Source organism: Talpa occidentalis, unplaced genomic scaffold, assembly GCF_014898055.3.
Source record: "Talpa occidentalis isolate TD23 unplaced genomic scaffold, MPIMG_talOcc4v2.1, whole genome shotgun sequence".
Taxonomy (NCBI): Eukaryota; Metazoa; Chordata; class Mammalia; order Eulipotyphla; family Talpidae; genus Talpa; species Talpa occidentalis.
The window spans coordinates 81,943,988-81,971,582 of NW_026555331.1; the positions used below are offsets into that span (position 1 = coordinate 81,943,988).

General features: G+C 37.9%; 1 protein-coding gene across 1 annotated transcript in view; it reads left to right on the forward strand.

Moving 5' to 3' along the window:
- The window catches only part of CLDN12 (claudin 12), a 77,730-nt gene that overhangs the window by 42,231 nt on the left and 7,904 nt on the right, over positions 1 to 27,595 (forward strand). Inside the window, exons 3-7 of the transcript XR_008550674.1 lie at positions 1,953 to 1,999; positions 6,704 to 6,797; positions 8,033 to 8,126; positions 10,683 to 10,741; positions 11,820 to 11,885. The gene's annotated coding sequence lies outside the window, so the exon portion shown is untranslated. The remainder of the gene's footprint in view (positions 1 to 1,952; positions 2,000 to 6,703; positions 6,798 to 8,032; positions 8,127 to 10,682; positions 10,742 to 11,819; positions 11,886 to 27,595) is intronic.

Here is a 27,595-nt window from a genome sequence, read left to right on the forward strand (position 1 = left end):
TAATTGGATCAAGAAAATGTGACATAACTACAATGATGTAAAAAAAAAAATAATTAAAAAAGGAAATGTGGTATACATACACATCATGGAATCTGATATAACCATAAAAGAGGGTGAAATGCAGCCCTTTTCAATAAAATGGAGGAAATTTAAGAAATTAGGTGTAGCAAAGTAAGTCAGAATGATAAAAACAATATCTGATATTTATATAGCAGACAATTGATAACGTAAAACACTTTCAAAAACAAGCGAACATCAAAAAACATCCTGAGGGCTCCGAGATTAAGAGGGAGAGGGAGAGAAAGGGACAGGGGATGGATGCAAGGGGATTAAAAAACAACAACAGCATTGAAATACCATCGTGGGTAGACTATTAGGCTGGGCCTCCCCGGTGGCACAGCGGTTGAGCGCTGGGTTGCGAAGCTGCCTGCAGCCTCTCTAGCGCCGGTTCGATCCCCGGCTGCTCCCCGGCCACCGGAGGTGGGTCCCACATGGCGCGCAGACCTCTTCTGCCGCCCACTGCTCCCCTCAGCAGTGTACTTCTGTCCTTCTGCCTGCTCTGCTCTCTGCTCTGGCTCTGGTGAATTCTCTCACCCTCCCGTGCTTCTGACTGTACCCAGTGCATGTATAAATAAATAAATAAATCTTAAAAAAAAAAAAAAGAATATTAGGCTGATTCCTAGCAGGTGGAGGTGTGGGGATATAGAAACTCGTCTATTGCTTATTCAAGTAAAATTTGCTAAAATCATTTTGAAGAAAAATTATATATTTGGGAAAATTGAAGATTCAACAGTTTTACTTTAGGAAGCTGCTCTAAAAAACAACTCCACGTATGCAGAATGAGAAATATATGTTTTCCTTGCTGTGTTATTTGGGGGAGAAAAGATTATAGTTTATTTTGCTACAAGTAGTTCTCTGTGTTTGAAAAGTTCAGAATTCCATTTGATAAAGAAAATTCACCTCTCTAATTTATATGTATACATAAAATATACTAAATATACATATGTTAAAAAGATATGAAAAGGATCAAAGAAATTACTCTTATATTCATACACAAACCAGGATTTAAAACTTATCTATCCACATTCTACGGGGAGGGGGAGGAAAAGGGATCAAAATGAGGGCAGGAAGAGCACAAGGGACTGTGGTGATGGTGCACGGGTAATTGGTGGTGGAAATTCTATGGGAACTACACTTGAGAAAAGAAAGCAAACATTGTAAGAATAAAAATTAAATTAATTAATTAAAAAAACTTATTTCTCCCACTTAACTGAAAAAACATACCAGCAATAGAAAAGATATTTATTGAAATAAAATACTATGCACTAAAAACACTGTCAAAAATAAATTTAATGGCTATAATAAATATGTTGTAAATGCTTAAATACATTTTCTTTCCTTGGGAAAAAAAAAGATAAATTATATATTAAAAGATAAATAAACAATAAATTATATTGTTTATTTTTTCACAAAACAGTAATAATGGAAATCCTAATTTGTGGGAAAGTCTCATTGCAAACAAGATGTGGACTTAATTTTTTTTTTTAATTTAAAGGACTTGTTTAACAGGAATATCTTGGCAAAACTACTCTGAATAACAAAGAAGTTACTAAAAGAGGTTTCAAATGTATGTTTTAAATATACAGTGACATTGCCAATTTGTTTTTTCCATATTGTTTTTTGCAAGTTATTTTCTAGAACATAGTTGGCTAATCAAAGCTGGATGATGCATTTCATATTTTTCCGAGTAATAGGAGAAAATAAGAGTTAGGATTGAAATAGTACCAGTGGGAAAAGTGTCTAGATATATGAAAATAATGAAGTAAAACCCTGGAGTATGGATGAATATTTCATGAAATGGGAATGACTAAATGAAATGTACTTTTGTATAAAATTGAGCAATGTATAGGCTTTGCATTTACATTTTTGCACTTAATCTTTTTTTCTCGTAGTGTGTGCTGGAAAGAAAAATTGTCATTTGTGCACAGAAAATAAAAAAGTAAGTTAACTTCCATTAAGTAGAATTATCTTGGGAATGTTATAAAATCACGCAATTTACAATTGTAGTCTAAAAGACATGCTAAACTTTGTTTTCCATTTTTTTTTTTAAATAATAAGAATGACTAATAGTAGTGATTAAGATGCATTTCAAACCATTCTTTGACATGGTTTCTAGAAATAAACAATGGAAATAATTTAGCACAAACATGTACTTCCTTCCAGAAAATTATACTGCAACAAAACAAAATTTTGCTTGAAAAAATGTATGCTGACTTTGGAAAGCACTTTTTGTCAGTCAAGGAAAAGATAGGCCCTTTGAGATGCAGTGAAAATTTCTTTGCCATTCTATTGCCTAAAGACTAGAAGGAAGGCATGCTGTTCCTTGACCACAGTGTAACCACGATTTCCCTTCTGTGATGATTAGAGGTCTGACATCATTATTTTACACTTCAGATTTAGAAGAAAGCTGAAATCTTAAGTATTGAGGGAAATGGTGTTACTTGTACAGCACAGAGCTTTGCCACCACCCTCACTGTAACATTTTACTCTAATCAGTATCAGAGGACCGATAATTAATACCAAAGACACAGACATGAAATCCTAATTTGAAAGGGGGGCCATTCTAGTAATTGTAATTTGTATCTAATAATTGTAGTAACTCTATTATTATAGTAACTGGAATTGACATGTATATAAAGATATGGAAAGAGACTTTGCTTTAAAATATTTTGTCTATAATCATAACTAAAAATTAATGACTTGCTTCCTTAATATCATCAAGCATTCAGGAAATAATCACCTTTCCCTTGTTTCATGAATTTTTAAAGTTCATTTTAATCAAGTCTGTGCATTCCAATTGTCTGATTATCCTAAAGTCTGTTTATATGTTCCTTCTCTCTCTCCCTATTTTCTTTTCTTGTTGCAACTTAGTTGTTGCAGAAATGGAATTGTTCATCCTAGAAGGTTTCCCACGGTCTGAATTTTGCTGGTCACATTTCTACATTGTACTTTATCACTTGCTTCTTTTCCTTGTTCTTCTGTTCTTGCAAAGTGGTCATTAGACTTAACCTGTAGACTCTCCACAGACTTAACCCAATTCAGTTTAATTTTTTTGTAAAAATGAGGTCTACTGTCCAGCATTTTGTGATGTTAGCAGACTTGTTGATCCTTGCCTAGATCTATTATTTCACTGGGTGTTGCAAAAACCACCACTTCTTTAATGCCCTCACCTTCTTATCTTGAACTGTGTTGGCTTTAATACCCTCCACCCCCAGCACTGATTGGTCCTTTGGTATAACTTTTCATTTGCAATGTATTGTTAGCTGGTTACTATTGGAACCTAGTACATCAAAATCCTCATTAGTTACAACTATAAATTTACAATTTCTGTTCTCACCTGAGCCAAAATATTACTTGCCTTTGGTAAGTAACATTTCCTAAAATTTCTGACAGTGGCAATTCCAAAATTTCATTACCATCCTCAAAATTCCAGTATTCTCTTATATTCACTCATTCTCAATGGATGACTTTGTCTCCGATTTTATAGATAAAAATAAGGGGATCTAGCTATAAACTTCAGTTCCCTAACTGATGTCATTTCTGTCATCCTTACTCATCCTTAGTATTCTTACCCTTCCTCTTAGAAGAAGAATACAGTACTTCTTCCAATTCTCCTTAACCTTTGTTTTGGATCTTGAACATGTACATTTTAAAATTAGAACGCATATCATATAAATTGTTTGTTGTTCACCTTTCTCCCATTCTCAGTTTCCTGAGGACAGATGCATGTTTTATTCATCTTTGCATATTTATCTGCTCACCTGTGTCCCAGCCCATGGCAAGCCTTCAGTGTCTATTTGAATTATCACCTGAGTCATTAGAAGATTAAATTATATTCAATATACTTTAGTATGTAATGAGTTAGAGAACTTTAAAAAATTACAAACATAAGCCATTTTGGCAATTGTTGTGATATACATAGTTGAGTGTAATCTTAAAAATATCCCCAGTTACACATAGAAATGAATAAATGATCAACACAGAATCAGGATATCATCTTTTGTAAAAGATCTCCTCACTTCCCACTTCCCTACTGAGGAAGGGAGAAAGGGAACACATTAGAATTTAAAGAAACCACCAAGATCATTTGAGTTTTTCTTGGACTATAAGGAAGATGAACAGTTGTCTTGATGTGCCTAAGTTATAGTGGTGCTACTACCATTGCTTTGGCAAAATTTTTTATGCTAACTCCTTTTCATTTTCCAAAATATTCCAGTTTGAATGTTAAATTACATGCTTATCTATCTTAATTGTAAGGAAATCTTCCTCATAATCTGACACATTTTCTTGTGAATAATATTACTAGTAACCTTCCTGGACATAGAAAATAGTCTTACCCAAAACAAACCTATAAATAGCAACTCATTTACAGTACTAGTCCCATAACACACAAACATATAGCATAAACACAGCATATGAAAAACATTTTATTTTGTTGACTTTTCTCTTCCATTAGAAATAAAAATTCAGAAGTCATGCTATGAAACTTAGCACTTTTATCTGGCATTTCATTGCTGTTCAGAGTCATTATTTGCATTGTTGAATTATAGGGTTGATAGCTTTCAGTCATGGTGTTATGATGATGAGACTTGTTACATCACAAAAATTTCCTCTCTCTCTCTCTCAGTAGTTAAATGACATAGTTCAGGTATTGACTTAAAAAATAAATCAGAGTACATTCTAGGTTTTCACCATAATCAAATCTTTCTCATTTTGTTGCATCTAGATATAATTTATTGGTTGGACTGGTTGAGGCAGAAAGGAATGAAGTAACAAGATCAATGGATTTCTTTTTACCACCCCCTCCACACCCCAGCCTACATGGATGACCCTACTCTGACGGGTTCAGTTTTTCTTTCTGGCAATTCATTTCCCATAAAAACCTGGCTAAATATCATGGACTTAATTCCTAGAATCTCTGAGTAGAAACCAAGGCCAGATGTCTCTGGGCTGTAATCCTTGAGTCTAGGCCTTGACATTGCTGTTCAAGTCTTTAAGCAACAGTCTAAGAGGACAAGGACCCATTCAACCTTAGTGAATTCAATTGTAAACTTACCCTCAGGGTTTCATTTGATGTTTAGTCTTGGTTAATTTGGTAAAAACTGGGTTATGATAGATCGTCTACTCTCAATGTTTAAGGGGTGGTTCTTTATACTGGAGCAAGTTATCATGGCAGCAAGTCTCAAGATATATAACAAGAAGTGATTTGGAGGGAGTTGAGGTCAATTTTACAGGCTTGGTTATCACTACAGAACCATATTGATTAGTTTAGAACCCAAACTCTTTTACTATGTGTAGGACCTTATGTAAGTCATTTGATTCCTCTGTGCCTTATTGTCCTCATGTATGAAGTAGACATAATAGTACTGGTTCACAGGATATTCATGAGGATAAAATGAGCTAATGTATAAAGGGCTTAGAATGGTATCTGTTACAAGGCAGGCCTTGAGTACATGACAGCCATTTCTACCATTGTGTCCTCATTTTTTTTTTAAAGATTTATTTATTTATTTATACAAGCACTGGGTACAGCCAGAAGCACGGGAGGGTGAGAGAATTCACCAGAGCCAGAGCGGGGAGCAGAGCAGGCAGACTGATGAAGTACACTGCTGAGGGGAGCAGCGGGTGGCAGGAGAGGTCTTCGCGCCATGTGGGACCCTTGCCAGCTGGCCGGGGATCGAACCGGCACTGCAGAGGCTGCAGGCAGCTTTGCAACCCAGCGCTCAACCGCTGTGCCACCAGGGGAGGCCCGTTTTTTTTTTTTTTTTTTTTTTTTTTAACTCTGCAAGTTTCTAGTCTTTTCTCCCACAGTAGTTCCCATCTTTGTATCTTGTTTTTGCTTATTTCAACAAGGAACTAAGAATTTACTTTTCTTATTTGCACATGATTATCTGACCACCAGTGGGAAGAAAGGGGAGGGGATTGAGACAAGGCTGGTTGACAGCACCACCAGTTCCATTAGTAACAGAGGAAAGAAAGAGTATAGGCAAGGAAAAGAGTGGAGGTGGGAGGGTACCTATCTACTGAAGTTCTTATTATATTGGGTCAGATTTATTTGGATTTATTCCCCTAAACACACAGCCTAAAAGGTAATTCAGATGCATGTGGTTTCTTGAGTGACTGCTTTCCAGCAAAGTTCAAAGAAGGACTAAGGAACAAGATCCACACAAAGATGTGATCTCAGCTAAAGTCTACACTTGGTGTGAACTATGGGTAGTGATGGACAAAAATCACATAACAGAGTTGTCATTGCTTTGAAGCAACGGTACTCCACATATCAGTCAGTCACTGGCAGTGAGGGAAATAATCTCAAGGGCCAGGTGGTCCCCATCCATTGAAGACAATTCCAGAAGAAGGCAGCTTGAGCCATTGGTAGCTAGCACTCACTACAGCTCAACTTTGGGTGGATGGGCCTGAAAAAAGGGGATCTGGGCAAGATATTAACTGCACCTATATCAAATAATGATAATGCTAGAATAATAATAATAATAATAATGGTACTGACAACAACAACAACAACACAATAGTGATGGTGATGATGATGGGTGTTATTTGTTGAATACTTATTGAACTAAGACTAAAAACTTACTGGGATAAGTTATTACACTTAGACACTGCTTTTATTATTTTTCCCCAAATGCAGTGTATTTGGTGCAGTGAAGAAAAAGCTTGCCTAAAGTATTGTTTTCCATATTTTGGGTGTCGAATGAGTGCTATATTTTGGTTGAACTGTAGAGGTGAGTTGTCTTTATTTTAATCTTATGTAATTTTTTTAATTGACTACATTTTGCTATAATTTGCTACATTTGAAGGATATAAATTATATTTGCTTTATTAAAATATAGAATATCTGTTTATCCTGGAAATAGGCTTACTGATTTTTCTAACCAGTGTTGGTTCAAACCAGGTCAATCTTCACTCTGATTGGTGGTTATCTTACCACACCAATTATTAAATGCTCTGTTTTGTCTCTAAAATTATTTGATGTATAATACCCATAACCATGTGAAAGCAGGTTTTGTTTTCTATGCTGTTTTAAGTATGCCAGGTATTTCTTATCAACTAGATCTAGAATGAGGACATTTTGAACCCACTAGCATTACTGTAACATATTTCCTCAGTAAATGTATTTGTACTGAGAATGAGATTTCAGAAGAAGGATGTGTCCCTGTAACTGAACAAATATCAACTGTGAAAGTCTTTATAGTGTATCTATACTGTATCTTTGGTTTGTTATATGGTAAAATACTAGACCATCCTAAGAAAGTTCCAAAATTTGAAACAAAAGGTTTTCCAGGTGACCCCTAACTGTAGGAGAAAATCCCATCTTAAACTATCAGTGGTTTATGGGTTTTTTTGTATTAACTGAATTGAAAAAAATGCATGATTTTGGTTCTCAAGTTCCTGTTTTCTTCAGGTGCTAACAAGTGTAGTTAAATAATAATAATTTGTAGTAAAGAGCTTATAAATAATTAACATTCATATATTTAGTATGGATGGGGATTCTTCCCTCCTGTTTCATGTCTGCCTTTCTAGTTTCATTAACAGGTACACCAGATTGATGTTACAAGGTACTTGGGGTGGAGGTTGGAAGTTTACAGGTACTAGAAATCTACTTTCCTAGTGAGCATTGGCTGTCTCTTTGAAAATGAACTGCTGAAATGGAAACAGCACACCTCTCTTTTATCTCTTGAGATATCCTGGGGTGAATTTAGTGATAAAGCAAAGGAAATAATAAGTCAGTGGAGACAAAGGACTCTAATGCTACTTCAGTTTAGCTACCCAGATTATTTCCAAACGTTAGTGATCATTGTGGTAATGGTAATTTTATTGGATGTGATATATGTTATTGTATCATTTTCAATAACAACTTGTGAATTTGTATTTAGAATCACACTGCATAGAAGTGCTAGAAAAGTATAATAAATTATTAATCTTCTAACTTACTATCTATCTCTTTCATACATTTCAGTTGACCTGTTTGGAATCCTGATGATTTCACTTGCTATACTATTAGTTATAGCACTTATTTGGTATTGCTGCATGTGGCACTTGCACCTGACAGCGTATGTTCATTTTATCCTTAGTAAGAATGCGCTTTGGGATAATATCATTGAAGAGAATGCTAAACTAGTCATTAGGAAATGCTTTTTTTTGTAATAAAAGTAATATAGCCATAGAATGAAAAAATTCTAAATGTACAGAAAGTTGTAAAATAAAAAGTTTACCTTGTCCACTCTGCATTCCACCCCTGACACCTCTTCACCAAAAGAAATCCTTTTAATATGATTCTGCTTGTAGTTCTTCGGTTATTTCCATTATTTTAACAACATGGTTATGTCTCCTTTTCATGATTTATTAACATTAGATGTTATTTATTAATCACCCATCATGAAATCTGAAAAATTTGTCTTCCACTGTCATTTTTTTGTTATTTTGCTATAAGTGGATATCATTTTATTATTTTTGAATGATGACAATTATTTTTTATTATCAGCTCTTAAGATTACTAGTGTTTCTTCTGTTAATATCTTTTGAACTTTGAGTAAACTATGTCGTGATTTGTTCCTACATCCATCAATACTTCTTTTACTTAAGATAAAAAGATTTGGAAGCCTGTTCTTCTATCTATCCTCTTTGCTCTTTCCTAATATAAGTTTTCTCACTCATTTGACCTTGTCAAGTATATAATAATTACACTCTATTTTGTAGCTGTTAATTTATCTTGAAATGTTTATAGTTTGAAACTAAAATTTTAAACTGATAAAAATGGTAAAACATATTATGATTATATGTTTATATATATTATACTGTACAATAAAAAACAAGGTCAAATAGAAAATATAATTCTATGTCACAAACATGTATTGCTTGAAAGAAAATTACCTAGTGTCAAGATCAAATAGATTCTCTTTCCTTACTTCCCATTTCTCAGATTGTTTACATTGTGACTTTTCTATACAGTGTTTGCATTTTATTTTTATTATTTTTTAAAGATTTATTTATGCATACAAGAACTGGGGTATAGGCAAGAGTTGTGGGGGGTGAGAGGATTCACCAGAGACAGAGTGGGGAGCAGAACAGGATGATTGACTGAAAGACATTGCTGAGGGGTAGAAGCGGGCAAGTCAGGAGAGGTCTGCTGTGCCATGTGGGTAACTCCCTGACCAGGGATCGAATTCATGCTGCAGTGGCTGCAGCTAGCTTCATAGTGCTCTGTCTTAACCCCTTGCACCACCAGGGAGGCCCAGTGTTTGCATTTTATAGAGTGTTTAATTACCTTCTTTTTGTCTTGTCTAGAGGACACATATATCTTTATTCCCATTACTGTGCTCTTTCATTTGATAAAATAAATTCATTTCTTCCTTTAAAGGTCCTTTGCCTTTATGTTCCAATTTATAATATTTAATGTCATGTAGTTCCTCAATCCTGTGAGAATTTTTTATTTCATATCTTCCTCTTTGTAGGATTTATTCTTTTGCTTCTGGTGTACCTTCTCAAGTAACTTGCAAAAGGAGCTCACAGAAGATATACAAATTATTTCTATATTCCATAATGTCAAGAGATTTGTTTTTCTCTATATATTCTTTCAGCCTAGCATGGTAGTTTTCTTTCTTCAGATAGTACATCTTTTCTAAGAAGGACTTGATAGACAAGATAGAAGGACCCATAGATAAAATACATGTATACTAATCTGTAAGTAAAATGTACCTGTAGAAAGACAATGGTTCACCAAAATGTTGTTTGTTTGCTTTCTTAAGACCTCTACTTTGTCTAGGACTTTGTATTTTTCTGGCTCCAAGATTTTTATTATCTTTCCTTATTAATATACAAGGATAAAAGAACGGATAAGATAGAAGATAATTCCTTATTCTTTACCTCTACAACAAAAATATATTCATAAGGGAGACTCTTTTCATCCTGGCATCTTATAAGTGTCATCACTTTTTTGTGCATTATATCCATAAGAGAGTAGGACCCTGAACAAATATCCATCACTAAAGTTTCTTTTATCTGCAGTTTAAAGGACAAACCCTGAAGCCTCTCTGCAAATGTGGTCCAACAATTGTATTCAGTTCTGGTTTAGCTGTGCTATTTACCCACCATCTTCCATCTTATTTTTTTCAATTTCTTCCAAAGATCTCCTAGACCTTTTTGATTCCATGACCACTGTATTGTTAGAAGACTTTGTGTTATTAAGGACTTATTGCACTTCATAATCCAGGGATTCTGGTTGGGTCCCCAAAACACCCCTCTCTTTCATCTACTTCAACAAATATTTATTGAATAATGCCTTAGTGTTGTTGTCACTAGTGATATAATTGTAAACAAGATCAAATCCTTGCCTTCATGGAACTTACATCCTATTAAGGGGAAACAGACAAATAAATAGCAGTTGTTAATTCTATTGCTAATTTATTGATATTTAAAATAATAGTCCATTCACTTTTTTTGTTCTTAATCAAACACTGTAGTGCTGGTGTATAAAGGGAGAATTTAATAAAGCATTGATTATAAAAAATTGTGCAAATCTTTAATGAAATAAAATGATTTTAACTATAGCCTTAACTATTCTGAAAAATTAATCTCACTAATTCTTAATTCACCATCATTTTGAATAGACCTCGAGTCAATGTTGGTGGAAGACAACAGTCAATTTATCTTCACCGTAGCAGTCCTAGTAAGTGTTTTAGTTTATTTGATTGGCTTTCCTAGTGTCCTTCAGAAACTAATAACTGGAAGTCTTTCCTTACTTGTTACAGGCTTCAGAATTAAAGTATGAGTAGGAAACAAGCAGCATATTTTATTGTTATTTCTAAGACACAATCATATGCTCAAATATTGTGAGTAAAACCACAATATTGATAGGGAAGAAGCAACGTTGTTTCTTTTTAATTTTTTTTTCCTTAAAGATTTATTTATTTATTTATACAAACACTGGGCACAGTCAGAAGCGCAGGAGGGTGAGAGAATTCACCAGTCAGAGCGGAGAGCAGAGCAGGCAGACTGACGAAGTACACTGCTGAGGGGAGCAGCATGCGGCAGGAGAGGCCCGCACCATGTGGGACCCTCACCCGGTGGCCTGGGATGGAACCAATGCTGCAGAGGCTGCGGGCAGCCTCGCAACCCAGCACTCAACTGCTGCGCCACCGGGGAGGCCCAAGAAGCAACATTTTTTACTTAAATTGGATATCGATAACTTTTTAGTTCCCCCAAATCCATTCCACAAAATAACTCAACAAAAGATGATATTTGTCTTAACAAATCCTTTCAGGCTATCTCCCAAATAATTCATTTCATCTTACCCAGTGCACTGGCTGACCAAGAATCAAGTTGAGAAGTATAGTTATATGCTATTGACCTGCTGCTCCTCACACACAGAACTATTTTCTAGAAGGGGTAATAATTTTGCCTCTCTTTATCCATGTGTCTCTAGAAAATGAATTTAGAAGATGATTTGCTGGGATAACGGATTCATTTGGCATCCATAGGCTTTCTGTCACTGGAGACAACTAACCTTGTAGTCACCACCAAATATTTTAACTTTTTCTCTTTGTCTAACTCATATTCAAAGTTAAGTCACTTGAGTTCTAAGTATTATAATAGGAGTAACCAAATAGTAATAATTATAATAGGAGTAACATAAATCACATGATCATTTATAAATATTTTGTATTCAACAGTTAAATATTCAGTAAGTCATCATGAGTTCTCTTAGACAGACTTTGCAAAGGTTAATTGATTGTCTTTTCTCATAGTATATGATGATACAGAGTTAACGTAAAAGATAGCTCTTCCAGAGAGAGAAGGAAGGTACTTCAACGGTAAGTTTTCAGTTTATTGCATGTATTTTCTGCATTCCTTCCCCCATCCTATTAAGTAACTTTTCAGAAATGCAATCAGGATTATTAAGAAAGTAAGAACAAATCAAATATGTGAAATGTGGATAGATTTTCAGTGCCTTAAAACATGTAGTAGAAGACAGCAGAAAACAGAGCTCATCAGTGAGGCTGCCTTAGCTGAAATCTGGACTAAATTTCAATTTACAAAGCAGGTTATACTGGACATCTAAGTTAACCTGTCTGTGCCTTAGTTTAGTCATCTTTCAATAAATGTAATTTAATCATTAAGCTACTCTGAGGACTTACTATGAGTATAGTAAGTAAAATTTTTAGAATTGTTCTTGACAATATGTCCTCAGTAAGTGTCAACAGTTTACTACTGTTGTCAAAGAATCTCAGTTCTTGAAGGCATATAAAGGTCAACAGGCATTATTATACCCTTTAATCCAGTGCCAAGACTCTCTTATTAACATTGATGACATGCTTGATGTGAACAGCTAATGACTTGGATTAAAACACTTAACTAACTTGGCTTTGTGTATGTGTGTACATGTGTGTACACTTACCTATGCTTGATTTTCAAAGAGATAAGCACGCAGACACTTTTGTTGGCATCTACACATAAGAAAGCCTCTATCTGGAATGGAGGGCAAGTAGAATGTGGTACCACCCAGAAATTTGTATGTTCCCTACTGGAGAGGTAATACAATTTAAAAGATCGGTCACACTAGGATAACCATATGTCTTCCAAAACTGGAACCATTTTGATAGTGAAGGGGGTGCTATTAATAATTATGCTGGGAGAACAGGTATAAACCAAGACTACTTTTGACCAAAGGAGAGTGTGTAGTCATGTTATTTAACACCTAGACTTGTAAAGGGAAGTGAGTATATTTATTTGTTATTGGAGGACCTGAGTATCTATACAAACTTTTTAGAAGGCAATCTGAGAGTATCTGTTAAAATTTTATTTCTTTAATACTCTTTGACCTGACAATTCTACTATTAGATTTTTCCCCTTATAGAAACACCATGAATCATCAAAATCATGTGTTTTAGTTGAGACATACCAAATTCCTTGATTTGTCTATTTGTGACAAATGGGAATTTGTCTACTTGTTATTAAGTGGGTATATCAATACTAAAAAACAACTATAATGATCAGGAGTTCATCAGGAGTTTTGTGGGTCCTGAAGTTTATAGAATTTTTGAACCCTCTTTAAAGTTTTCTTTATCAATACAGTATTTATTTGTCCTTCTTGTCAAACCCTAAGCCAACAACTTTCACCAGGCTCCCTGGAGAGGTACCAGGAAAGGTACAGGGCAGAGGAGACATGGGAGAAAGAACTATGGAAGGCGAGGATGAGAAAGGTTACCATCAGACAAAAGAGCCCCATGGCCTCTGAGAGGGCAAAGCCTAGAATGTTGCTTTGGAGAAGGGTTCCTGGCAAAGCCAATGATGAGACACTGGAACACTATTCCAATTCCAGCCTCAGAGCCAACCACTCCTACCGTGCAGTCCAGCCCCAGTGAATGCGGCTGCAGTATCGCTGCCCTTTGAAATGGCTCTGCTTTGGAAGGTAGGCCAGGAATAATGACGTGGAGCTACCAAGTTGCCTGGCTCTCGTCTGTCAGCGTCTGTGGTTGTTTCAGCACCACAGCATTGACCTTCTCGGCAGCCGAGGGGTGCTCCTTACTAAGGAGAGGGTAGGGGGGACAAACCTATAGACACACATTTTCAGGGGATGATGGGGTGCAGCAGGAGAGCAGCTTCTAGTGCAGTGAAGACAGAGAGGGCTAAATTGTTCTAATCTTCTTGTTAATATTATAAAAATATTTGACTCTGATAACATATTTCCAAGGCTTTAGAATGGATAGGGAAGATAAGGGTACCTAAAGCTTAACTGTTTGACAGGTATTTTCTATTAAATATTTTAGAAGTGAGAACACACATTCTTGACTAGACTTAAATGAGAATAGAACTCTCTGCAAACTGTGCTGATGTGTTTTAGAAAACCAGAAGAGAATTTCTCCTATAATGTAAGATTTTGAAGTGTTCTACTGTTCACTCTGAGCACACTCTTCTTGTGTCTCTTTGGGTACTTTTTTTACAACCAAGTAAATATTTAAATTTCTTTGAGTTATTTTTTTTATTGTTATTGAATGGACTATTTTGATTAAAAAAAAATCTGCATTGTCACCAATGCAGAAATTGGGCCACATATGACCAGTTTATTTTTAGGTGAAATGAATTTTGGAATAGAATTCTGATGGTGATGGAATAGAGAAAGATATGTAAACAGAAGATGGAGATTTACTAGAAAAAGAAGGCAATTGAGAACCAGAGGGGCGGAGCAACATGGCGGCGAGACGCTGTGAGTAAGATCTCCCATTTAAAAAAGTTAATAGGGAGGAAAAGCGGCAGGCCCCAGTGAGAACTGGGACACGGAAGATAAACGGGTGACGCCAGCAAACTGCCCGAAGAAGAAAGTGGCCATAAAAGAGGACCAGAAGGGAGGGAAGCGCAGAACCCTGCTCCCCTCCCCCGCCCACAGAGGCGGCACTCTCCCACCGGCAGAGAGGAGGAAAACAACAAACTGAAACGACCAACAAGAACAAACGACGCAGCAAGCGGGACTGTGAGTGGAAAGGAACTATTGCAGCCACCACACCCCGTGAACGGGAGCTGTGGAGAACCCTGCAGGATTCGCCGCGGCGGTGAGCGAACGGCTCCGGGCGCCATTAGAGAAGAACAAAGACCCCGGGAGACGCGCACACAGCCCGGGCCGGCGGTAAGCTTGCGCGGAAAAGCAGCGCGCTTGAAAGCAAACGCGGACCGGGATCGCGGCTGCCCAGGTCCCCGCGCCTGCGACCTAGGCTTGCGGGGAGACGCGCGGAGGCCCTCACGGGGGTGAAAGTCCCTCCCTGAGTGAGCAGGAACCAGGCGCCCAGGCACAGGAGCGGTGCAAAAGGCGCCATTCCCGCGCCACTGAACTGGGCTACAGCCCGCGTCCTGGAACTGAGGGCTTTGAACTGAGACCCGGGGCACGAAATTCTGGGCGTGGGTTCTCCACAACGGTGGGGCACAAGGCAGACATAGCACCCCAAAGCCGTTGAGGTTTACCCTATCATTCTCGCTCTCTGTTCCCTTTCCCACGGGGGTGGGGGGATTGAAAAACAGCCCCCCAAGGACAATAGGAGAGATCTCTGGCGCCACCTAGCGACCAGAAAAAAAGTCACTAACACCCCATAGAACAGGAAAATTTCTTAAGAAAAGACTTCTTGAAAAGGGCAGAAGGCTTCTGGAGGACCCAGTGGCCAGCTGGGAAGTTAGCCCACGCCAGGCCCCTTCCAACCAGCAGTCTGAGCCCACAGAGGGAGCAGGCATCCACGTCCGGGGCAGACCGGGCACGCAGAAGAGTGTGCCTGAGACCGGATGCGCAGGGACTGCGTCCTGCTTCGCCAGTTTAGAACAGGGACATTTCTTCAGTAAAGACTGCCTAAAACCAGCAGAAAGCTCCCCCAGAAGCCAGAGATGGTTCCTGGAGGAGCCAGAGGGGAGCGGAGAAGTTCACCCAAGATGCCGGCCAGTCTGAGCAACACAGTGTCCCAATGCATACGACAAATTAGAAAACAGACAGTAGGGAGTAGAAGAACCACACACAACCTAACAACGCCTCAGGAAAGAAGCACACCACAAAAAGAAAACCACCCTCCAGATTGCAACAACAGTAACTTGGAAGAACTTCTGAGCCTTCCAGAACGAGAATTTAAAATTGCCCTGATTAAAAAAGTGACAGAAGTCATAAAGGAAAACAATGATCAGAAGAAGGAAATTGAGTCCCTAAAGAGGGAAAACAATGGTCAGAAGAATGAAATTGAGTCCCTAAAGAGGGAAAACAATGGTCAGAAGAATGAAATTGAGTCCCTAAAGAGGGAAAACAATGGTCAGAAGAATGAAATTGAGTCCCTAAAGAGGGAAGTAAAAGAAATGCAAGAGATCAAAGAATTAATGGAGGAACTAAAGAACTCTGGGAAAAGCAATGAAAGCAGAATAGATGAAATGGAAGAACGAATAAGTACTCTTGAAGACACAGAAATAAAAAGAACCAAAACAGAAAAGGAAAGAGAAGTACGAAGGAAAAAGAACGAAGAAAGACTTCGGGAACTATCTGACTCCATGAGGAAAGGAAATATAAGAGTTATAGGAATTCCAGAAGGAGAGGAGAGAGATGTAGGAACAGAGAAAATATTCCAGGAGATAATTGAAGAGAACTTCCCAAATGCGAAGAAGGAGCTGAAAATTGATATACAAGAAGCAAGAAGAACACCCAACTTCCACGACGAAAGGAAAAACACAGCAAGACACATAATAGTAAAGCTCCCAAGAATCCAGGACAAGGAAAAAATAATGAAGCTGACAAGAGGGAAGAAACAGATAACATTCAAAGGAAAACCAATCAGGCTGACATCAGACTTCTCTGAAGAAATACTACGGGCAAGGAGAGAGTGGAGGGACATAGTCAACAGAATCCAAGAAAACAGATGCCAACCAAGAATACTCTATCCCGCAAAGCTCTCCTTCCTCTATGAAGAAAGAATATGGACCTTCCCAGACAAAGAGAAACTCCAGAATTTCATTACGACTAAACCCCCACTCCAAAAAATACTTCAAGGAATCCTAAAGCCAGAACCTCAGAGGGACGAATAACAACGAAAGAAGACCAAAACAAAAAAAAAAGTTATTAAAAGAATAAATAAAATCAAAGGAAAGACAAACACAATGGCAAATACAGATGCTAACATATCAATATTAACTCTAAATGTAAATGGACTAAACTCTTCAATAAAAAGACACAGAGTTGCAGCCTGGATTAAGAAACAAAACCCAACCTTTTGCTGTCTCCAGGAAACACATTTAGCTACAAAAGATAAAAATAGGCTCAAAGTTAAAGGATGGAAAACAATCCTACAAGCAAATGGACCAAAAAAGAAAGCAGGAACAGCTATACTTATATCAGATAAAACAGACTTCAAACTCAAAAAAATAAAGAGACCCCAATGGTCACTACATCATGATCAAGGGGACAATACTTCAAGAAGAAATAACACTCATTAACATATACTCACCAAACGAAGGAGCACCAAAATATATCAGACAACTGTTGTCCTCTCTGAAAACAGACATCAGAGAAAACACATACGTTGTGGGAGACTTCAACACACCACTATCAACAATGGATAGATCAACAAGACAAAAAATAAGTAAACTAGAGGTCTAAATAAGGACCTAGAGCATTTGGGCTTAACAGACATCTATAGAACACTAAACCCAAAAAAAACGGAGTACACATTTTTCTCAAGCGCACGTGGATCATTCTCCAGGATCGATCACATACTGGGGCACAAGACAAACATCAACAGATACACCAAGATTGAAATCAGACCAACCATTTTTTCTGACCATGAAGGCATCAAACTAGAAATAAACCATAAAAAGAAGGCAAGGAACTATCATACCTCATGGAGATTTAAAAACCACACTACTGGAAGACCACTGGACTAACGAGGAGATCAAAGAAGAAATTAAAAAATTCTTTGAATTGAATGACAAGGAGGACACTAATATCCTAAATGTATGGGATGCAGCAAAAGCAGTAATAAGAGGAAAATATATAGCAATAGAAGCTCACATCAAAAAACAAGAAAGAACTCAAAGAAACAACCTAATCTCGAAGCTCAGAGATCTAGAAAAAGAACAACAAAAAAACCCCGAAACCAGTAGAAGAAAAGAAATAATAAAAACCAAAGCAGAAATAAATGAAATTGAAACTAAAAAAACAATCCAAAAGATCAATGAAACCAAGAGCTGGTTCTTTGAAAAAATCAATAAAATAGACAAACCCCTAGCCAGGCTCACAAAGGAAAAAAGGGAGAAAGCACAAATAAACAGGATCATAAATGAAAGAGGAGAAATCACAACGGACACAGCAGAAATCAAAAGAATAATCAGTACCTACTATGAACAGTTATATGGAAACAAGTTCAACAATCTAGAGGAGATGGACAAATTCCTACAACTCTACAATCACCCAAAGCGAGATAAAGAAGAAATAGAACACCTAAACAGACCAATTACAAGCAGCGAAATCGAAATGGTAATCAAAAACCTTCCCAAAAACAAAAGCTCAGGACCTGATGGATTTACAAATGAATTCTACCAAACATTCAGAGACGAATTAGTGCCTATCCTTCACAAACTCTTCCAAAAAATTGAGAAGGAAGGGACAATACCAAACACGTTCTATGAAGCCAACATTACACTAATACCAAAACTGAATAAGGACAACACAAAAAAGGAAAACTACAGGCCAATCTCCCTAATGAACACTGATGCAAAAATCCTCAATAAAATTTTAGCTATCAGAATCCAACAATGTATCCATAAGATAATTCACCACGACCAAGTAGGACTCATTCCAGGGACACAGGATGGTTTAACATCCGAAAATCAATCAACGTTATCCAACACATCAACATAAAGAAATATAAAAACTATATGATAATATCAATAGATGCTGAGAAAGCTTTCGACAAAGTGCAACACCTATTCATGATAAAAGCCCTTGAAATTCTTGGGATACAAGGAACATACCTCAACATCATAAAGGCCATCTATGACAAGCCAACAGCCAGTATCATCCTCAATGGTGAAAAGCTGAAAGCAATTCCATTAAGATCTGGAACAAGACAAGGATGTCCACTCTCACCACTGCTTTTCAATATAATACTGGAAGTCCTAGCCAGAGCAATAAGACAAGAGAAAGACATACAAGGAATCCAAATAGGAAAAGAAGAAGTCAAACTATCACTATTTGCAGATGATATGATAATATACATAGAGAACCCCAAAAACTCCACAGAAAAACTAATTCAACTTATCAATCAATTCAGTAAAGTGGCAGGATACAAAATCAACACGCAAAAGTCAGTAGCCTTCCTATACACAAACAATAAATCTGAAGAAGAAGAAATAAAAAAAAAACATCCCTTTTATTATCAAAACAAAAAAAAATCAAATATTTGGGAATAAATCTAACAAAAGAGGTAAAGGACCTATACAAAGAAAATTATAAAACACTGTTAAAAGAAATAGAAGAAGACAGAAAGAAATGGAAAGACATCCCCTGCTCATGGATTGGAAGAATAAACATTATTAAAATGGCCATCCTACCAAAAGCAATATACAGATTCAATGCTATTCCAATCAAAATTTCAATGTCATTCTTCAAAGAAATAGAACAATTATTGATGAAATTCATATGGAATCACCAAAAACCCTGAATAGCCAAAGCTCTACTGAAAAAAAAAAGAAGGAAATGGAGGCATCACACGCTCAGACTTCAAACTATACTACAAAGCCATAATCATCAAAACTGCATGGTATTGGAACAAGAACAGACATACAGACCAATGGAATCGAATAGAAAATCCAGAAATAAACCCATAGATTATGGTCAACTAATCTTTGACAAAGGAGCAAAGACTATGCATTGGAGCAAAGAAAGTTTGTTCAATAAATGGTGCTGGGAAAACTGGGTTGCTACATGCAAAAGAATGAAGCTTGACCACTACCTCACACCATACACAAAAATCAACTCAAAATGGATTAAAGAACTAGACATAAGACCTGAAACCATAAAATACATAGAAGGAAATATAGGTGAAACACTACGTGATTTGCACATCAAAGACATCTTTACAGACACATCACCCAAAGCAGTGATAGTGAAGGCAAAGATAAACAGCTGGGACTACATCAAATTAAAGAGCTTCTGCACAGCAAAAGAGACAATAACAAAAACAAAGAGAAACCCCACCAACTGGGAGAACATTTTTGCACACAACACTAATGATAAAGGACTGATCACAAAAATCTGCAAAGAGCTGATGAGACTCAGCAACAACAAAGAAAATAACCCAGTCAAAAAATGGGCAGAAGAGCTAAAAAGAAACTTCTCTGAAGAGGAAATGCAAATGGCCAACAGACATATGAAAAAATGTTCAACATCACTTGTAATCAGGGAAATGCAAATCAAAACTACCATGAGATACCATCTTACACCAGTGAGAATGGCACATATTAAAAAAACTAGCAACAACAAATGTTGGCGAGGTTGTGGAGAAAAAGAACTCTCCTGCACTGTTGGTGGGAATGCAAACTGGTCCAACCACTATGGAGAGCTGTGTGGAGATTTCTGGACCTACTAAACATAGAGCTTCCATATGATCCAGCAATTCCACTCCTAGGTATTTACCCAAAGGACACAGAAACATCAATTCCAAAGAACACCTGCACCCCTATGTTTATAGCAGCACTATTTACAATAGCTAAGCTTTGGAAACAGCCCAAGTGCCCAAAAATAGATGACTGGATCAAGAAGATGTGGTACATATACACCATGGAATATTACTCAGCATTCAAAAAAGATAAACACATGCAATTTGCAGCAACATGGATGGCGCTGGAAGGGATCATGCTCAGCAAAATAAGCCAAAAGAAAAAGAAAAATACCGGATGGTCTCACTCATAGCAGGAATCTAGAAAACTTAAATAAGGGACCAGGAAAATGAATAACTATAAGAAAGTGAAAATCAAAATCAACAAAAAACTATGAACCAGAGACACTTTTTGGGGGGTGAGGGGAGGGATTGGGGTCAGAATGGGGCATGTGCATTTGTATGGGGGAATATAAAAATAAAATTTATTATTTAAAATAAATAAATAAATAAATAAATAAAAATAAAATGAAGTACCCGAGATCATAAATGTAGTCTACATGAAGAAATAAATAGCACCAGTAACGGTAACTAAATAAAAAGAAAAGACAGCATAAAAAAAAAAAAAAAAGAAGGCAATTGAAAAGTGGCATGAGGGCCTCCCTGGTGGCGCAAGGGGTCAAGACACAACTTATGGAGCTGTCTGCAGCCTCTGCAGCACAAGATCGATCCCTGGCCAGGAAGCTGCCCACATGGCACAGCAGACTTCTCCTGACACGCCCGCTGCTCCCCTCAGCAGTGTATTTCAGTCAATCTGCCTGTTCTGTTTCCCACTCTGTCTCTGGTGAATCCTCTCACCCCCCACCCCACACCTCTGGCCTGTACCCCGCTCTTGTATCCATAAATAAATAAATCTTTTTTAAAAAAAAAGAAAAAGAAAAGTGGCATGACTTGTCGAAGTAGAAACAGAACTAATGGTACTGAGAGGGGGGAGTAGAAGTCTGTGGCCAAAGAGATAATTTCCTCCAGAACCACTAAGAGATGGAACCATTTACATCTGAGACTGGCAAACATTTTCTATAAGTGAACAGTTAATTAATATTTTAGGTTTGGGGGGCCTTACGGTCTTTGTTACAGTTACTCAACTTGGCTGTCATTGGGTAAAGGCAGTCACAGGCAATGCATAAATGAAAGTATGTAACATGTGTTACAAAAACATGCAGAGGGCCAGATTTGGTTGGCAAACTTTAGTTTGTGGAACTCTAGTTTAGATGATAAAAAAAAAAAAAGACTACTGAACCACTAGAAGGTATTTGCCTAACTTGTTACACCACTTTTTGAAAAAGATTTATTTATTTACACATACAAGAGCTGTAGTGCAGGCCAGAAGTGCGAGGTGTGGAGTGGGGTGCGGTAAGAGGATTCACCAGAGACAGAATGGGGAGCAGAACAGGCTGGACTATGGAAATACACTGCTGAGGGGAGCAGCAGGAGAGACAGGAGAGGTCTGCTGAGCCATGTGGGTCAGCTCCCTGGCCGTGGATTGAGCCCATGCAGCAGTGGCTGCGAATAGTTTCATAGTGCTGAGATTTAATCCCTTGTGCCACCAGGGAGGCCCTATTACACCAATTTAAAAATACCTGCACCCCCATGTTTATAGTAGCACTATTTATAATAGCTAAGCTTTGGAAACAACCCAAATGCCCAAAAATAGATGACTGGATCAAGAAGATGTGGTCCATATACACCATGGAATATTACTCAGCATTCAAAAAAGATAAATGCAATTTGCAGCAACATGGATGGAGCTGGAAGGGATCATGCTCAGTGAAATAAGCCAGAAAGAAAAAGAAAAATACCGGATGGTCTCACTCATAGCAGGAATCTAGAAAACTTAAATAAGGGACCAGGAAAAAGAGTAACTATAAGAAAGAGAATATCAAAATCAACAAACTACTATGAACCAGAGATACTCTATGGGGGTTTGGGGGCGGGGAGGGGAAGGATTGAGGTCAAAATAAGGGGTTGCAATTGTATGGGGAATATAAAAATAAAATTTATAATAAAACAATAAATAAAAATAAAAATACCAAATAAAATAGTCAAAAGAAGATGCACGGGCAAGCGACAGTAGCCATTTTGCAACTCAAAATCCCATCACTTTTGTTACATGGTTGTTCATGTATGCACAGCCTTACATTCCATGTTTTTCTAATTTTTCTACACTTCATCTCTATATTCTTCAGAAATACTATTGTATGAGGAAGAGACGATGACTAATTCAATCAACATAGCTACTCTAATAAATCCAAATCATTTTTGCTAAAACACATTAGTTAAGGAATAGCTAGCCTCAGGATCAAAAAAAAAAAAGTAGCAGTAACTCAAAAGGAATAGATTAGACTTCTGAAATACACATGTCAGAGAACAGGTTTTTTTCCTCTTTGTGTGATTCTTGACAGTTCTTTCACCCTGTACATTTTATTATGCAGCAATTTTAACACATTTAAAACTTTTACAGAGTTTTGAAATCTACATGACAAGTTTTAAACTCTTTTGAAAAAGATGTTCAATTTTTTGGGGAGGGAGGGGAGAAGTAAGGCAACATTTTCCACATCCAAGTTGCCGTTCAGCCAAATCTAAAAACAAGGGTATTATTAGCAAAAGCCTTCATTGGACTGTAGGTGAGACAAGATCACCTTAACCATATGATTACAGCAACAAATAGAAATTTACTCCAAAATTTCATTTACTGTAATAATTATATATTTCTATTAAAAGGGAGAATTAAGAGAAACCGTTATAGTTGTGTTACGGTAAATATATACTGTTGGATTATATATTGAGCACGCCAAAACCTAATAAATCAATTGTGACTGAAAATCAGGGGGATAGATTTAACCTGTGGGTTCTTTCTGGGAGGGGAGCACAACAGTTAAAAGGCTGAGGGTGAGTGGCAGAATGACAATAGCTTTGTTAACCTGACTCTGTAGATTAAAAGATCATTGCCAGAAATGCCAGCTTCTGGTTGGCTGCAAGAAAATGCCTTTTTTTTTCATTCTGCTCGCCTGTTTTTCTCCCTCCATTTAAATGGTAATTACGCATTCATAATACATTGCTAGTGTGTCTAGTTTTACTGAGAATCCTCTGTCTGGGAGATCTAAAAACCAATACTTTCATAAGAAGGGATACTCTTACAGAATTATTTCTTAGCTTGGGAAGATTTTGTTTACATTAATTTTTTTCTACTTTCTCTTGCACATTTTTTTCTCAAAATCAGTAAGATTTTTCCAGTCAAATAGTGAGCACTGGCAATGGTGAACAGTGATACTCAAGTTCTGTAACTTTAAGTAGTATGTTTAAACGTTTTTTAATTAGTTGGTAGTTTCTGCAAACATGCTAATTTGGTATTGAGTGTTACTTTTCAAACTATTTATTTAGTAGAAGAACTGGGGTATAGGCCAGAGATGGGGGGGTGGTGAGAGGGCTTAGGGGTTAAGTCTCAGCATTATCACTGCTGCGGCCTGAGTTGGATCCCCAGCCAGGGAGTTAATCCACATGTGGCACGGCAGACCTCTCCTGTCTTGCCCACTGCTCCCCTCAGCAGGGTATTGGGTGTTATTTTCTCACAAATTAGTCAGGCTAATTTCCAGTAAACTCACTTCTTCCCTTTTTTTCTTTTAAAAAATTATAAAACAAACAAACAAACAAAAAAAGAGTGTTCTGCATCTTTCCTTTCCCATCTTTTCTCTTTGTGCCTGGTAATTAGGTTAAGATTCATTTTGGTGTTGTTAACTGGAAATAAAGTCTTAATGATTGTTAGACAAAGAGTTTGTTAGGCAAAGTGAGAATTCATCCAAAGCAAGGAAACAGTTCAACATTAAAAATGTAATTATTTTTGACAGATGGACTTCTAGTTTTAAATCGTTCCAACCTAAAGATATGCTGGTGCTAGGAAGACAGTGCAGTATTTAATCTCTTCCTTTTTAAAGAAAGCACTGCAGAGAGGCAAAGGATGGATATCCATTATTAAGTCTTCTTTGGACACCTTGGTCATTAGTGAAAGGTTGGTTTACCTTCAGGTAGCAGATCCCGCATTGGCAACTGGGTGGGGTCCTTTCTCAAGTCTGCAGAGAGCATTGTTCTCTTGCCCGCTAGACAAGGCATAAGGTCTGTTGTGCCAGCGAACACAGGGCTAGTTTCACTTTCTACTCAGGCAGACGGATAAAGGAGCGTTCCCGAGCTCTCAGTGGATTTTCCACACTTTTTTTCCACTCTCAGGGAACCAGGTACACAGGCACACCAGACAGGGAGGCTGGCATGGGCAGAGCAGGGGTGAGGGGCTGGGAGGCAGGCAGGCAACTGAGCCTCCCAGCCCCCCAGGAATCTTTATTCTTTTTTTGGGCTCTCTCTGGCATTCTCTCCCAGTTTCACCTCTTCGGTAGTCATTCGTCCTCCTGTAGCCATCCTCATATCCCTGGCCTCCAGGCTCAGGCGTGCATACTTACGCATGCGTGCGCACCCAGGTGCCAGGTGTCCACCATCAGGCATGAGTGCTTTAGCCCACGCTCCCGAGTGCCTCCTGCGTCAACACGATCAAGGCCACAGATCATGGCCACAGAGGCTAGCGGCTAAAAAGCCTGATTAGTTCATTTACCTTACAGGGTCCCAGGAAATCTTTATGCTCACATATCAGTGCCTACTTGCTTTTTTTGTCTTGACCTTCCATCTAATTTGAATGCAATAGAAATACCAATAAAACCTAATGATTTGGCAGAATTAGTAATATGTATTAACTATGGATCCCTCAACATATTCCTGACAGACATAGTGCACATTTTGTTACCAGGAAACCCCCAGGGGGAAATGGAAGTTGTTTGGGTTGTGAGTCCTCACTGTCAAGCTTAAGAACTTGGGACAAAACACAAAAGTTCCTAACTGCTTATCTTTTGCCCTTTTACTCTGCTCCATTCCATTCTACACATAAACAAAGTTTCTTTTAAAATGAAAATTAATGGTGTCACATACTCGTCAATATTTTCTTTCAGTACCTTGTTCTTTTCCTTTATAGCATTTTCTACAATTACAATTGTCTATTTTATTTTTTCAACATTTGCTTCTCCTTGATAAACTCCAGGATAACAGGAAAAAAAGAAACAACAAAAACACACATGCAGAGAGAAATCAAAAAAGGTTTATTTACAAGGGAAATGAGAAGAAAGCAGAGAGAGGGAGGGGTCAGAGAAAGATATTAATTGGTCAACATGTCCTACCAGCAATGCCATCTGAGCTGAAACACCAGGGTGCAAGTTGAAGCCTGACAAGCAAGAGAGTGAGAAAATGCATGTGTTCCATTATTAAGCCAAGCGTGGCTGTTTCTCTCTGCCACTACTTCCCAGCAGTGTCTGGGGAGCTGGGGGAGTAAGGGTTGGAAGGGCAGGAAAAGGGACTGTCACTGGGGGAATCAATTCATGGCTGATGTCTCACACCTAAGATCTTGTTAGCATGAAGGTGCGGGTGGAGTCCATAAAGATGTCAGGGAGTGAAGTTCCTTCAGGATGCCATTCACTGCCTTGGAGTTAGTGCCTTACTGCCGCTAGCAGTATAAGCAATGATTTTGTATCAACAACTTTCATCTTTTTAATTAAAATCATTTTATGTAAAACTTGATCAAATTTTGAGGAAAACATTTTTTTACCATGTTATTTATAAATAAGTAGGATTAAGCAGTAAATATAGAGAGATAAAAGTTGACAATGATTTATATATACATTATTGTTAGTGTTCTTGTTTCCAAGACAACATGCAAGGGGACGAAGCAAGCACGTCTGAGATGTCCAGGAAGCCTGGTCTTATTATCATGTACTTGGCACTGAGCAAAGGGCTTCACATGTATGAATTCATTGAATCCTCACCAGCACATGGGATAAACCTTGGGATTAGCCTCGATTTATAGATAAGGAAACTGAGCCTTTATACTACCTTTGTATGAGGTGGAAAATGTGCCACTTACACTGATTCTGTAGCAGTTGTGCTGCCATGCAGCTTGGCCAGTGGTTTAAGGGCGACCCTACCTCTTGTGCCCACTCCTCTCCCTTTAACTACTAGCACGTGCATGGCTTCTGCTTAATGTCACAGAGCTGGACAATGTGGATCGAGTCTGAGTTTCTAATCGCAACTCCACTGATGTTCCTTATTTATGAAGAACCTTAAAATCCATACTTATGAATTTGATCTTTAAAGGAATTGGGAGACATTCTTTAGTTTGAAGGACTATAGAAGCACTTTTAACATGGGTAGGGAATGACAATCACATTTGTAAGGAAACACACCTTGATGGCTTTATTGACAAGGGGAGATTGGGAAGTGGGATATGTGGGTGATATAGAGAGGGGAGATTCAGGCTGCAGACGAGTTAGGAGGAGGGCACTAGGCACTAAAGTGAGCACAGATAAAAGTAGCACTGGAGGGCCTCCCCTGGTGGCACAGGTGGTTGAGCGTCACTCTGTAAAGCTGTCCGCAGCCTCTGCAGCGCCGGTTCGATCTCGGCCCAGCCGGCAAGGGTCCCACATGGTACAGCAGACCTCTCCTGTCTCTCCCGCTGCTCCCCTCAGCAGTGTATTTCATCAGTCTGCCTGTTCTGTTCCCTGCTCTGTCTCTGGTGAATCCTCTCCCACGCATCTGGTCTGTACCCCAGTTCTTGTATAAAATAAATAATTTAAAAAAAAGAAGCACTGGAAATTGGGAGAAGGGACAGACTGATGACATTCCAGAGTGGAATTGACAAGATATAGTGATCATGTAGAAGCAGGGAGTGAAAAAGCACTGAAAAAGACCACAGACTTCCAGTTTGGGTACTAGAAGATTATGATGCTGTTAATATAAAGAAGAAAAGCAGGAGGAAGAGTTAGGAAATTTGGGTAAATAAATGACATTTTCATGTTGAAATTGTAGTAAATAGCAAGATATACATGTAGAAATTCCAACCAAGGTTGTAATTGTGGGTCTGGAGCTGGGGAAATTTGGGTTGGAACCCTACATTAGGAAGCAGTCTACTGAAACCATAGGTATGTAAGTAAGTGATTATGAAATGTGTCAAGAGAACAGAAAGCTAAGACTGGAGCCTTCAGGACAACCTAACTCTAGGGTATGAATGGAAGTTATGGTGCCCCCCTCTCCAGCCCCAGAAGATGGAGTAGTTCAGTGTAGGTGAGCCAGAGACAGCAGGGCTGAGGTACAGAGTCAGCGTGATCAGGAGCACCAAGTGCATGGCACAGGCAAAAGCCACTCATACATATAGTCTATTTTGTAAACTACAGTAATGCTTTTAAACTATTAGGAAGTTTCAGGAGTACTTTATTAAATAATAGGTACAATGGTAGCAGAAACTAGATTGTAGCTTCCAGAGTCCC